At 35.7% G+C, this 5,171-nt stretch overlaps 2 long non-coding RNA genes across 3 annotated transcripts in view; both read right to left on the bottom strand.

Moving 5' to 3' along the window:
• The window catches only part of LOC109585355 (uncharacterized), a 4,593-nt gene extending 3,162 nt beyond the window's left edge, over positions 1–1,431 (bottom strand). Inside the window, exons 1-2 of the long non-coding RNA XR_002186448.1 lie at positions 1,297–1,431; positions 1,120–1,198 (exon numbers count right to left, since the gene is read on the bottom strand). This is a non-coding gene — a long non-coding RNA (uncharacterized LOC109585355). The remainder of the gene's footprint in view (positions 1–1,119; positions 1,199–1,296) is intronic.
• Positions 1,432–3,631: 2,200 nt separating this feature from the next.
• LOC109585360 (uncharacterized) overlaps positions 3,632–5,171 on the bottom strand; it is a 4,395-nt gene continuing 2,855 nt past the window's right edge. For both annotated transcript variants that reach the window (XR_002186453.1, XR_002186454.1), the window contains 4 exons: positions 4,974–5,075; positions 4,379–4,493; positions 4,227–4,334; positions 3,632–3,939 (listed from right to left, as the gene is read on the bottom strand). This is a non-coding gene — a long non-coding RNA (uncharacterized LOC109585360). The remainder of the gene's footprint in view (positions 3,940–4,226; positions 4,335–4,378; positions 4,494–4,973; positions 5,076–5,171) is intronic.

Here is a 5,171-nt window from a genome sequence, read left to right as displayed (position 1 = left end):
ACTGTTATAGAGGATATGCATGCTAAGTATATTCATAGCTTTTAAGTACTGTATATCCAACCCACACAGTAAATTGGCCACCATCTTGGACGTCAAGTTCATTAAGACTTCAATGGGGGAAAACACATTTTCTTACCTTGCTACCTTCTTGAGGCTTTTTTTCGGAAGCTTAGAAAGCATCCTGAGGATCTAATGAGATCTAGTAGTCACCTGAAAAATTGCTATCAAGAAATACAGAGGGGTTTCCTGGTACTAAGCCTTTCTCTATCATTTCTCCCTTGATGCCAATGGAAAGCTGACGTCCAACAAACTAATTTTTTTTCTTGAAAGTTATTACGGTATGCAATGAATACATTTATTGGGTACATTACACTTTACCGGCCCCAAGCAAATTTGCCATTTTACGTCACATATGTCATAAGCACCACATGCAAAACATACATCACATGATCCAAAGGCAAAATGGCGACCATTTCCATTCTAACCACTGGAATTGTACTAGATTACATTTATGCTATATGCAGCAAGCCAAAAGAAGAGATATGCAAATGGCTGTGAAGGAAAGGGGTGCTAGGAGACTTTACTAATCATGACTGTCCTAAGTGCGGTAATGGGAGGATGAGGCTGGCAAAGGACACTTCTTTTTTCACAAGATCTCATTCTATATTATACAAATTTTCATAAAATGCATAAAAACTCAAATAGGCTGTGAGGGTTTAGGGGTTAGGATTTAGTTTTTTAGGTGCTCGGAAACAAATTACCTTCCCCTAATTGCTACTGCAATATTTATCTCTTTTTTACAGTTTTCACTTACAAACATATTTTCTTTTTAAAATATTTCTTATTAAATTCATTCATGTCATTAAAATGGGGCAGCCACCACACACCACCCCACCATACAAGCCTTGCCTTATATAGCATCCTTTTAGCTCAGGCTATTGTGGGGCGTCCATTTATGTGATGTCATAGCCTTAAAATGGCTGATCTACCTGGGGCTGGTAAAGTGTAAGTGACCCCATTTATTTTGCAATGAATATACTTAGCACGCATACCCTCTATTATCATTAGACAACATGGCATTAAGCACACTTCCCACTGATTAATTCGTCATAAACATACCATTGTAAGAGACCCTGTTTCACAAAGCCATTGTCATTTCGGGTCCTCCCAGCAAAAGAAGAACAGAGTACAGGAAAACCTAAAATAGAAGGACAAAGGAACAATACAAAGTGGGCAGGGTCGGAGCACATGGCAAGCCAAAAAAGCCCAGCAACCTGAGCTAAGGCCTTGTCTTACCTTCTTCACTAGAACCAAAGGATAGAGTATCATCAGGTGAAGGTTTAGAAGGAGATGAAGAAGGAGATGAAGAAGAAGAAGAAGAAGAAGGAGATGCAAGGAGCATAAAAAAAACCTCAATGCTTCAGTGTAGACCATCGCACACCAGAGTGACCAGACAGTGGCAGACACGTGGCATGTTGGAATTGTCCCGTATTTTTTTAGTTTTATGTCGGAATACTAATCTAATCTACTACTGCCTACTCATTAAGAGTCATTAATTTTTAATTTAACAATTTGTAATAAAATGGCGGCCAGTTGTGAGGGTGAAAGTTCTAAACGCGTTGCAGCTCTTATCATTTAGCATGGCACTAGCCTTGACCGGTGGTGCTGGCAGGAGTTAAAGAAGAGGAAACTTGAAGAGTATCAGCTAAGAGAGGTCCCGGTTGACAGGAATACTCAGTGGTGATGAGCCGCACTGCCGGGATTCATACTGCTTTTGATGTTAGTCTCGCCGCCCAGACCATTCCCCAGCCTACAGTCATTGTAGGCTGGGGAATGGTCTGGGCGGCGAGACTATTTGATGTGGCATCACAGCCTCAGTACTGGACTATACTTCTCTTCTCCTGGTCTACTATGTGACAATCGCCTCCTTCAACAACATTGACAAGGCCTGAGTTACATATACTTCATAGCTGTCGTCGTCAGTCTCATTTTGGATGAGTATCAAGTTGAAAATGGCGATTAGGCTTAAATCCACTGAAAAACCTGTCGTTCCTGTTTATACTTACATACGCCGACTTAAATAATTATCGTTTTGATTATACATTTGGATTCCATGCCCTCTCCCCCTCCAGCCATTCACTAATTTCACTTATAGATTTATTAGTTGTTTAGATACTCATTTTCAAGATTCCATGCAACCTCCATGGCAGCACTGACTTGAAATCTTGTTATGACTTTTAATCAGAACACAAAAGTGTTGGGTTCTTCCTAGTTGATTGAGAAGGAAACCTTTGACTGCTTTTGAAAAGGTTTTTAAAGGAGGTTATTGATTAATTATTCATACAATTGGTTCCTATTATACTAGTACTCTTGATTCTACCACTTAGGAATTTCTTGTATACTTCATTTGACATATTTGGGGTAACCTTTCAAAGGAAGTTGACGTTCTTTAATGGTGCATGTTTTCTGTTACCGTGACAACACAAAGACAGGAGGCGTCCGATTGGTCATTCTTTGTTAGAGAGAGCAGCATGGATCTTTCTGGTCATCATGGCAACAATCATCCATTTCCTAAAATAACTGGCTGCTAGCTGGGAAAGAAACAAAGTACATGACAATAATAAAAATGACATGACATGTCTTGGGGAATCTAATAAAAATGGAGAAGTCTCTCCTAATGAAATTTGACCAAAGTCCATATGCATGTACTATATGGTACAGGAAATTTTGTCTGATTTTGGAGCTCTTTAAAAATTCATTAAAAAATCCAATTTTTCATCAGACTTTTATGCAACATATAAGAACATGTATATGTATCAGGAAATCTACACAAAAGGAAAATTGTCACCTTTTCAGTTTTAGTGAAATTTAGAACAATAACAGGCCAACTAAAGCAGTACATACAGTCAATTTAGTCCTTGTATTTGCTAGTAATATATCTTCTACTCCTCCAGCACTTACGATAACTGCAACATCTTCTGTGAGTACCATTACAAGAAGAATTTTTTTTGTAGCTGAACAAGAGAGTAACTATAACAATGAACCATCTGTTTTATGTCTTTAACATACAATTAATGTTAACAATATTTATTATACAGTCAATTTAGTCCTTGTATTTGCTAGTAATATATCTTCTACTCCTCCAGCACTTACGATAACTGCAACATCTTCTGTGAGTGTACCATTACAAGAATTTTTTTTGTAGCTGAACAAGAGAGTAACTATAACAATGAACTATCTGTTTTATGTCTTTAACATACAATTAATGTTAACAATATTTATTATACAGTCAATTTAGTCCTTGTATTTGCTAGTAATATATCTTCTACTCCTCCAGCACTTACGATAACTGCAACATCTTCTGTGAGTGTACCATTACAAGAAGAATATTTGTTTCTAGCTGAACAAGAGAGTATAACTATAACAATGAACTATCTGTTTTATGTCTTTAACATACAATTAATGTTAACAATATTTATTATTATCTGTTTTGAGCTCAATGTATGACATTTTGTCATTTGTATATAGCATTATTTTGGTGTGCAACATAATCTATTACAGCATGCATGGAGTCACTCATAGCAACAAAAACACTCAAATCAAAATGGAGCCTTGATCATCTCATCTCTCATAACTTGACCATGTTGACTCTCACATTATAAAGCTGATAATCATTTACAATATAATCATAATGACAACTATTATTCAGTTACTGTTTCCAGAAAGATATTTTCTTCTTGATCAATGATTGTACAAATAGTTGAGTTCTTTTCTTTCTCTCAGCAGCATAATGACTACGAGTTCTTCTAATACTGCATCTGATAGTTCACCTTCTCCTCCTCCTCCTTTTCTTTCTTCATAATATTGTACTAATGCACAGTCTCTGTCTGATTTATACTGCTTGTCATTCCTCTCAATGTGCATGTACTCTCTTGCTACCTGGTAAGTGAAATTAGTGAATGTGTACAATTCCAAAAGTACATTATGCTAAACTACTAAAATACAGCTTATCACTGGCCATCAGTAAACAACAAGCTACATGTAGCTGAGTCCTTGCTTTCTCATTCAAAATCATCTCTTTGAAGGTAGTTTACACAAACACCTACCATTGTACAAGCTTCACTACTTTATCCGTCCCTTCCACTTTCTGAAAATCTACTAGTAGTGTTTTGACAAACCAGTACATTTTACAGGCAGCTATAGGATTCAATTAATTACTAACAAACCTTTATATTATTGTAATTCTGTTGGTATGTTTATATCGAAGAGAATAAATTCCAAATGGAAATCTCCAGCTACAACACATCTTGAAAACAAAGACAAGAATAAGAGCTCTATTAATAATAATAAATATATTAATTAATTAATTAAAGATTACCTGCCATATAAGGAAGTCACTTAATCTCACTTCTCCTGATGTTCTAATGACAGGATCAGGTGGTGTACATGTACCAGTATAAAGACATCTATTCATTAAGTCTTTACTGATATCTCTATAGTGTAATTACATGTGCTTGTATAATGTATGTATAATAGAAGTACAAACGTAGTATAATATTGAATGTACATGTACTGTCCACTGGATTCACATACAAGCATACACTCATACAACCAGTCAACCAGTCACACTATAATAAAAGACAATAATCATATCATAACAATTTAAAGCCAAATGTCAAACAGCTACTACAGGACACACATTATACAAAATAATGAAAATCAACCTAACAAAGTGAGTACATCCCATACATACAGCATACATGTACATGTATAATTATGTACATTAATTGTTAGTAGATGGACTTATTGAACATGTACAAACAAATCAATGACAAATCCCAATGATACTAAACATACACATGTCCGGACACAGCAGAGTAGAAAGAGTACATGTACACAGTTATACAGCATACATGTATGTGTACATTGTATGTGTAAGTGGTACTATGATGCATGTATGTACATATACTTACGTTGGTAGTATAGTACCATCTTGAGATCCATCAACCAGTGACTGTATAGTATCAGTAATCTCATATCTTGATGCATAAGAGAAACACACATTAAGATATACCCTATAATAAAGGAATGGACAATATATAATAATAAATACATGTACATGTATATTGTACTTTTGTATTGGACGGTTCTATTGATTGAGTTTGCTACAT

Source organism: Amphimedon queenslandica, unplaced genomic scaffold (genome assembly GCF_000090795.2).
Source record: "Amphimedon queenslandica unplaced genomic scaffold, v1.1 AMPQUscaffold_13078, whole genome shotgun sequence".
Lineage (NCBI taxonomy): Eukaryota > Metazoa > Porifera > Demospongiae > Haplosclerida > Niphatidae > Amphimedon > Amphimedon queenslandica.
The sequence above is the reverse complement of the archived record's forward strand: the minus strand, read 5'-3'. Positions and strand labels throughout refer to the sequence as shown.